This window comes from Neofelis nebulosa, chromosome 3 (genome assembly GCF_028018385.1).
Source record: "Neofelis nebulosa isolate mNeoNeb1 chromosome 3, mNeoNeb1.pri, whole genome shotgun sequence".
NCBI lineage: Eukaryota > Metazoa > Chordata > Mammalia > Carnivora > Felidae > Neofelis > Neofelis nebulosa.
The window spans coordinates 169,576,507-169,586,335 of NC_080784.1; the positions used below are offsets into that span (position 1 = coordinate 169,576,507).

At 36.9% G+C, this 9,829-nt stretch overlaps 1 pseudogene; it reads left to right on the forward strand.

The window, feature by feature from the left end:
• The first annotated feature begins 211 nt into the window (after positions 1-211).
• On the forward strand, positions 212-3,143 carry LOC131508083 (profilin-1-like; annotated as a pseudogene).
• The last annotated feature ends 6,686 nt before the right edge of the window (positions 3,144-9,829 follow it).

Here is a 9,829-nt window from a genome sequence, read left to right on the forward strand (position 1 = left end):
GGCCCTCACAAAAGAAGAGGTAAAAGGTGTCTCTAGGGCAGGTTTTAAACTCTCTTTCAGGGATCACATGTCTCCCGGAGCAAAATGATTCAGTTGCCTGAGACACTAAGCAACTACAACGAAAAAGGGCTTTCTGGTTTGTTTGTTTTTTTTTTATCCATATAACACACACATGCATTTTATCCTTGGACATGTGTGTGTGTGTGTGAAGATGTACCTATTAGGATTGTCTGATGGTGAAGGAAAACACAACTCTGATATACCTAAGAACACAGAAAATTCTGGAAGAACTGAACACCCAGGCTATGAAAAGAGCAAGAACCAGGAGAAGCAAGAGAAATTTATAGACAGTTTTCCTATGTGCTCGTTGGATGATTTAGACAGATGATCTTTTGAATCTGTATATTTCCATGCAGGGATAATACTGCTGGAAGTGACACATGCTTGTCCTTGGGCAGGTCACCTTCCTACTTTTGTAAACCTACGGGGAAGTGAGTTCAGGGAGCAGGTTACTACAGGATCCAGAAGAGGCATCTCTCCATAGGAAGGGAGAGAAATACCAAAACAGAGAGGCTAGAGACAGAAACATACTATGCACACAAGCCAGCCTCCAAAATAGCCCATAAAAAACTTCATACCTTTGAATAGTCTCCTGTATGTGGATCAGGACTGATCTCTGACACCAGGAGAATACAGCAGAAGTGAAGAAGTTTTGTGACTTCCAAGTTAAGGCCACAAAAGTCATTGGAACTTCTGTACTGATCTCTTATTTACTCTAGAAAAAGCCAGCTTCTGTGTCAGAAGGACACTCAAGTAGAGAGCCCTATGGAGTGGAGGGCCCCATGTGAAGAGGGACTGAGATCTCCCTTCAACAGTCAGCACCAACTTGGATCCTTGGAAATGGATCCTCCAGCTCCAGTCAAGGCTTCATATGACTTCTACCCCAGTTAACACGTGACTGCAGTCTAGTAAGAGGCCTGAATCACAACCTGCCTGGTGAGACTGTTCCAAATTCCTGACCCACAAAAATGGTGAGAGACAATAAATAATTATTATTGCTTTAAGCCGCTAGAATTTGAGGTAATTAGTCATAGAGTGATAGATAACTAATAAAGTGACTTTCAGCCACTAAAGAGAAACATAAATTTGAGAGGTTTATGAACAAGTCAAACCAACAGAAATCAGAGCCTAGACTTCGTCAACTAGTGTTTATTAATTACCTATAAAGTGGTGAGGAGATATTATATAATAACTGATGGTATAATATTTGGAACTAGAAGGCCTATGTTAGTATCCTAACTGCTCCACTGTGTGACCTTCAGCAAATTACTGACCTCTTTGGCAAATAATACCATTTTCTCTAATTTATAGAATGGATATGCTAAAAATTATATTTAATTCAAAGGTTGATTGTGAATATAATATGACATGATCCAATAAAAGACCTAGAACTTTGGTAAGCATATAATAATGTCTATGCTGTGTAATATATTATATATTATGCATATTATGTATATACCTTCATATATATTACATATATACCTATATATATGTCTATACATACACATATAGGCACTGACATACATTCATATAATCTTTTAATTCTTAAAGCTACCTTATGAACTATGTACCATTATATTGTCCATTTTACAGAGAAAGAAACTAAAAAAAAAAAAGGCACAGACAGTAAAGTGTAGAGCCTTGCTTCAAATCCATACAGTTTGTTATCAGAGTTTGCACTCTTAATTATTATGATATAGAAACTTCTAATTAATTAGGATATGCTCCACAACTACTTGATATTATTGAGAAAGTGTTCTAGTTTATGTTGGAAGTAATACATCAATCATCTTTTTTTTTTCGTATTGAGGTGACATTTTAGATAAGAAAATGAGATAATAAGAAAATCAAATATTTTTTATGAATATTTTGTTTTATAGAAAAAGTAATGTTTCATTATGAAGAATTAAGTTAATATTTATAAAATGGTCTCTAAGAACTAGTAATGGGACAATGCCTCCAGATAAACACATTCTTGATAGAATAATTATGTATATACATTTGAGGGCTCTGATATAATGTACACAAAATATCCTAAGTGTGTTTGAGAGTTTTTGACTTTTCCCTCATTGTTAGATTGTCAGCCAGCATTTCTCATTGTTTTCCATGTATAGTCTCAGAAGTCCCCTTAATCTGCCTGTCTGTACTCCTAATTGGCTTTGAATTGAGAAAATAAATGACTATTTATAGTACATTAAGTTGAACAGTATACTCAAAAATTCATATCTACCCAGACCTCAGAATGTAATCTTATTTGGAAACAAGGCCTCTGTAGATGCAATTAGTTAAGGTAAAATGAGATCATACAAGACTAGGGTGCACCCTAAATCCAATGACTGGTGATCCTGTAAGAGGAGAAGGGAACACACAGAGACCTGCAGAAAAGAGGGCTATGTAAATACAGAGGCAAAGATTGGAGTGATGAAGCTACAAGCAAAGGAAAGCCAAAGATTTCTGGGAGCCACCAGAGATAGAAAAAGCAGAAGATTGTTCCCTACAGCATTCCTAGAGAGCATGGCACTGCCGACACCAGGATATCGGACTTCTAGACTCCAGAACTGAGAAAATAAATTTGTTATTTAAAGTCATCAGACACAGCAGAGCCAAGGTCCCAATGACAGCGCGTGCCGGAGCTCTCCACCTTCGCGCGCCCGCCAGCCGGAGGCGCCCTCGACCTACATCCACAACCTCCTGGCGGAGGTCACGTGTCAGGACGCGGCTGTCCTGGCCTAAAAGGACTCACCCCCCGTCTGGGTCGCCGTCCCCGATAAAACCTTAGTCAATAACATGCCAGCTGTGTTTGGTGTCCTGCTTTGCAAAGACCCGTCAAGGTTTTTTTCGTGAATGGGCAGACAGTTGGGGACCAAAAATATTCTTTCATCTGGGACTCACTGTTGCAGGAAGGGGAATTTACCGTGGATCTTCGTACCAAGAGCACCCTCAGAGCTCCCACTTTCAACATCACTGTCCGCAGGACTGCCAAGATGCTAGTACCACTGATGGGCAAAGTGTGTGTCCATGGCGGTATGATCAACACCGAATGTTATGCAGTGGCCTCCCACTTGCAGCGTTCCCAGTACTGACCTCCTCTGTCTCTTTCTCCCACTATTCCCCACTGCTTTTGCACGCCTCTCCTTCCCATACACATACATAACACCATTTTTATTTTGGGACATTACCCCACACCTCTTATTGCTGACAAAACCACATGGGCTAGGGTCTGGGACTGGATGGACAGACACCTCTCCCTACCCATACTTGTGTGTTATTGGAAAACTGTGGTTTTGTGTGTGTGTGTGTGTGTGTGTGTGTGTGTGTGCGGGGGGGGGGGGGTTCTGAATAAAAAACATTCTACTGAAAAATAAATAAAGTTATCAAATTAAGTGGTTATATATTAAGGCAGTCCTAGGAAATAGATATGCCAACATTATAGAAATTGTATTAAAAGGGGTTATTAAAATGCAGGAGGGTACCTCTCTATCTCTCTGAATGTGGGTATAAACCCTTCTTAGGGAAAGCATGCATGTCTGGGGATTTGGGGAACTATTTCAGGAGCCTCTATTATTTATTCTGGGTTCCAACTTCAAAAGCAACAGACTGAAATTGTTGTCAGGAGAGCAAGAGAGACCTAGAAACCAAGGATACCTGCTTTGACAGGTAATAACATAACTAGTCCCTGAGATCTCTTAAATTGTAGGAGAAAATAAATGTGTGATTCTGCCTGAGAATCTCATTACTTGAACCAAATACAGGTAATAATCCAAGGTCAGAAGCACAGCAGAGAGAATAGATTAGCCTCAGTTGGGGTCTCCAAGCATTATGCATCACACATGAGTCAAAGGTCCATGGAACCCCTCTCTTCACTGGTGAATCATGTTTATCAGCAACAGCAGGTTAGATTACAGAAGTTACTGGTGTGCTCTTGGTAGCTGAAAAGGACACTCCATAGTTGAATGTATTTGGAACAAGCTGTTCCAAATCCTAATATTTGCACCTCACTGCTTATTATTGGAAACTTACAAAGAAGCAAAAAAGTCATTTCTATGGAGTTTGGATGTAATTTGACTTCCTTCTATAAAAATAACTACTGTTTCTTATTTCCTGAAATTCTTCGGTTGGCTTTTGATGATTCACAGAATATAATGTAACATGAGAACAAGAGTTTATTCCTCAGGCTTTGAGCAGAGAAAACCAGAGGAAGATGGCTATTGTTCAAATGATATAACTTATGCAAAATGCCAGGAATACAGTGTAAGTACTCACTAAAAATTAGTTCCTTTCAGTTACCTTAAAACTCCTCCTTTTTTGATTTTTTAATTTTGGTTTTTAGTGTAACAATTAGAGAAACATTGATATATATATATATATATATATTTCAAAGAGACACAAGACTCACCTAAAAGAGCTCCCAATGGCCAAAACTGGAACAATTTGAGCAACAAAATAAATAAAGTAGTATTGGATTATAATGCAAAGTATAAAATAAGTATCTCTGAGTTGATACTGATATAAATTACTGAATAAATAAATGGGTAAGAAGAGACTAATCTTCCATATAGAAGAATTTTAAATAATTTATATAGATAACTGTGCCCTCAAGAACTTGTGCCTCTGCCCTTCTGCTGAAGTGTAGGCTACACATAGTGACTTTCTTTCAGAAAATACAATATGGAAAGAGGCAGAAAAGTAACTTAGTGGAGAAGACGGACAAACACTATCTAGCCAGGTGATCAAGGTTAACATTAACCACAATAAATATGTTGATAGTATATAACCTAGATGTGATGTGATCTCTGTGGTCTCCTCCCAAACCCCATAGCCCCAGTCTCAGTATTAGAAAAAAGATGAGGCTAACTCAAATTGAGGGACATCCTACAAAATGCCTGACCAGTGTTCCTCAAGACTGTCAAGGTCATCAAAAGCAAGAAAAATTTGAAAAACCATCAGTTTACAGAGGCCTAAAGAGACAGGACAATTAAATGTTATATGGTATCCTGGATACAATCCTGGAACAGAAAAAAATATTGTCAGATATTAATAATAGGGGTAAGTGGATGTGAAGTATGTGGGAACTTTACTACCTTTGCATTTTTTCTGTAGATCTAAAACTACTCTCAAAATTTTTATTTTTATATTTAAATTTTTATATATGCTTGGTATCTATTCTTGGTTTCCTAGCTATAGCTAGCTAGCTCCCTCAGGAAGCTCACTCAGTTTAGCACCTAATTAAATCCCACAAAATCCCTATGAGATAGATTCTATCATTTTTACAGGTAATAAACTAGAAAAGCTTAAATAGCTTACCAAAAGACCTATCTGAAATGTTTTCTAGCAGTGCTAGAAATGGAACTCAGCTTAGTTCTAGAACTTACATTCTTAACCACTATCCTGTACTATCCCATCATATGACAGTATATATAGAAAATGTAAAACTATGTACATTTTTAGAACTGATAAATTATTTTAGGAAGTTATTGACTATATGTTCAAAATGGAATAATCTATTGTATTTCTATAAATTTGCACAATAAATTATTAGAAAATAAAAGTATTAATGAACATACTGTTTATAGTAGCATCCTAATTATGAGGAATAGAAAATCTAATAGCAGATGTGTAAGACCTCTACATAAAAAAATAATAATAAAATAAAATAAATAAAATAATTTAAAAAATTAAAAAAATAAAACAGGGGCACCGGGGTAGCCCCAGTCAGTTAAGCATCTGACTCTTGATTTTGGCTTACGTCATGATCTCATGGTCATTTAGATTGAGCCCCATGTCGGGCTCTGCACTCACAGTGTGGAGCCTGCTTGGGATTCTTCTCTCTCTCTCTCTCTCTCTCTCTCTCTCTCTCTCTCTCTCTCCCCACTCCCCGCCCCCAGGATCGTGTGCTCTCTCTCCTTCTCTCTTTCAAAATAAATAAATAAACAAAAAAAAAACCAATAAAACATTATTGAGAGAAATTAAAGAAGATCTAGATAAACGTAGCTATATAGCATGTTTATTCATGATACTATGAAGATAATTTGATATTATAAAGATTAATTCTCCTCAAACTTCTAAAGAATCAATACAACGATAACAGAGTGGGTGTATGTGTGTGTAACTTTATCAATTATTCTAAAATTTAAGTTGAATCCAATGGACTTATAATAGTCAAGATACTACTCAACATAGAAGAAGAAGGGGAAATATTTGTTTTAACCCTTGATATGTTTATTGTAAAGCAACATTTAATTAATACAGTGTGATACTAATTCCTAAATATACAAACAGACAATGGAAATTGATTTAAAAAGAGCCCAGAAAGGGGTCTATGCATAGATGGACATTTATTTTAAAATAAAGGTAGCATTGCAGAACAATGCAAGAAAGGCAGCCTTTTCAATACATACCCATGAAACAACTGGATAAAATATGGGGGAAAAAAGAAAAAAAAAAAAATATATATATATATATATATATATACACATATATATATATATATATATATATATATATATTCACTACTATTTCTACTTCATATCACATATAATCAAAATTTCCTGGCATATAGATGTAAAAGGCAAAATCACGAATTTTCAAAATATGATACAAAATAATTTATCTTCATGACCTTGGAATAGGAAAACATTTCTTAAACAAGGCACCAAAGCACTGCACATAAGAAAGAGATTTAAAAATTGTGCTACCTAAAAATTAAGAACTTTTATTTTTCAAAAGATATCATCAAGGGGTGCCTGGGTGGCTCAGTTGCTTGGGCATCTGACTGTGGCTGAGGTCATGATCTCCCAGTTCATGATTTCAAGCCCCACATCGGGCTCTGTGCTGGCAGCTCAGAGCCTGGAGCCTGCTTTGGATTCTGTGTCTCTGTGTCTCCCTTTCTCTCTGCCCCTCCCCTACTCGTGCTCTCTCTAAAATGAATAAGTGTTAAAAAAAAAAAAAAAGAAGAAAATATCATTAAGAGAGCCAAAAGCAAGCCAATGTACAGAAAAAGATATAGAACACATATGGGAATATATAAAGAACTCCTACAAATCCAAAAGTAAAAGCTAGCCAATCAAAAGGGAAAGGAAACAAGAGTGGAATGGGCATTTCCTAGAGAAGATAGCCTCATGGCCAATAAATATATGAAAATGTTTTCAATCTTAGAAGAAATCAGGGAAATGCAAATTAAAATCACAAAGAGATACTACTAGAAACCCACGAATAACTAAAATTAAGATCTTACAACCATGTGCTAGCAAGAATGTAGAGCAATAGGAACTAACATACATTGCTGGTGAGGTAATAAACTGGGACAACAACTTTGGAAACAGTTTGGAATCAGCATCTAAAATTGAACATATGCACACACTATAATAAGAATCCTACTGCAAAGTATATATCCAAGAAAAATGTGTGCACATGTGCAGCAAAAGACATCTACAAATATGCATACTGGTTATAAACACCTCAAACTGGAAAGAGCCCAAGTATCTATCAGCATTAAAATGAATAACAAATTGTAGAATACTCAAACAATGAAAATGAACCAACTCTATGTACATCAACAACAGGAGTGTGTCTCACAAACAGAACATTGAGCAAAAGAAGCCAGAAAAAAAATGGAACACTCACTGCGTGGTTTGATTTATATGAAGTTCTATAACAGGTAAAACTATAGTATAATTATTAGAGATCTGTGCTCCAATGGAAAAAATTACAAAGAAAAGAAAGCATATATCATGAAAGTTAAGGAGAGCCTACTCTGGGGGCAAGGATGGAGATCCAGGCTGTAGTAATTGGTAGTAGACATGATTTCCTGGTTCTTCATTTTGTACTTTATAGTATTTCATTGAATTGTATATTTTTGTTTTATGGTCTTCTCAACAAAATATTTTAAAATATTAATTATTTTATTCTTTCATTTAAATATATTTTATTTCTTAATTTAAGAATTTTATAAGAATAAGGCATACTACAATGTTGTTATGTTCCCATTCCTGTCACAGGCTACGCAACATGAGACCTTTAGGATCCCATCCCCAGATATACCTACCTTGCAAAATATTGAATCAAAATGAAAGTAAACTAGAATTTTATACTAGAAAAGAGATAGATTTACCAAGGATGACTAGAACTTTAATTACAAATTACACATGACTTCCAATAAAATCTTCCCCAAAAAGGCAAGACTATAATCACTCTCACTACTATACCATGTCCCCATTGTGCTATTAGACAGGATGGTAATTAGCATGGTCACAACTATAACTGTCAAGCATGAAAGCAATGCTGAATGTGTTTCTCACCCAGCTGCTGTCAGCATGGGGTAGAAGAATTGAAAACATTGCCAAGAAATCAATCTCTTCCATCGAAACTGAGCCGACTCTGAGCAGTAGTTCAGTAGTTTCATAAGAACAAATAAAACCTCAACTAACTAATCATTTCCCAGAAAATTAACAGAGAAGTCAATACAGAAGCCTCTATTCCATACTTTACCCATGGTTTATGTGCAGGTGTTCTAAATGCCTGCCAAGAAAATATGTAAGGTGTTTCAGGAAGCAGAAAAGATGTAAATAGCATATTCCTGAGTATATGAAGGGAATATGTTAACTGTCAAAACTAGTTACAATTAGGAAAATCCCTTTACTTGCAAGATTTTTTTTCTTTAATTACAAAAGGCTTCTCATTTCTAGAAATTAAGAATGAATTTACTGCAACCCCAAGTGGGCAGTAGTGAGTTAGCAATATGGGAGAAGAAATCAGATGGCCGCATCCTCTAGTAGAATTGTGAGTGTAAAAGAAGACTAGCCAAGAAATTAACTGAATTGGGTCAATTTGGTTAGTGGTTGACTCTAGGGTATGCAGGGCCCCAAACAAACAATTTTTTGTAGTATTCCTTCCAATAAAAACAATTTAATTAAAAATACATTATAAAAATCCACGGATCTGTGAAAGACATAGGAAGCAGGACTACATACAGGAAGAATTTTAACTGCAATGGAAGCCTGAGAAAGTCTTGTCCAACCTCGTGGTGAGTTCTAGTGGTAGTATTAGCTATCATGGTGTTCTTTATCAGGCCAAAATGGCCAGGTCTTAGATAACTCACTGATCCAGTCACCTGTTATGGGCTTCCCTAGAAAGGGTATGACCTGGGGTGGAACAACTTTGGGAAACTGAGGCAAGTCCTGAAGGAACTGAGAGCTGAAGGATGTCTGCTGACTGCAATGCACATAGCTGAGCAGCAAGTTCTTCTCTGAAGGGGCATCTTCATAACACATCTCTATGCCACCATTGCCCACCCCTGGTACTACTCATACAAACTTCGTAAACTTTCAGAGGACAACCTCTCCACAATTGCTGAAGGCTTCTCTGCCTGAAGGAAAACTTAGAAAAGGGAAGCTGTGTAAGTTAGCCTTAGAAAGGCACCCAATGCCTATTGTCTGTCTCCTTTGCTATCCATTCTAGAGTCCCCTTACCCTGAGCTACCAACTCTGTTGACCTTGATGGCTGTCATAGACAGCTTGAGCAGCCACAAGAAAGTGCCAGCAAAGTGACTTAAACAACAGACATTAATCTCTCATGGTTCTGAAGGCTGTGAAGCCCAAGATCAAGGTGCCAGCCTATTCAGCTCCTGGTAGGGGCTCTCTTCTTGCTTGCAGATGACCACCTTGCTGCTATGTCCTCACATGGCAAAGAGAGCTCTGGTATCTCCTCCTCTTTTTATAAAGGCTCTAGTCCCATCATGAAGGCCCCATCCTCATGACTTCAACTAAACCTA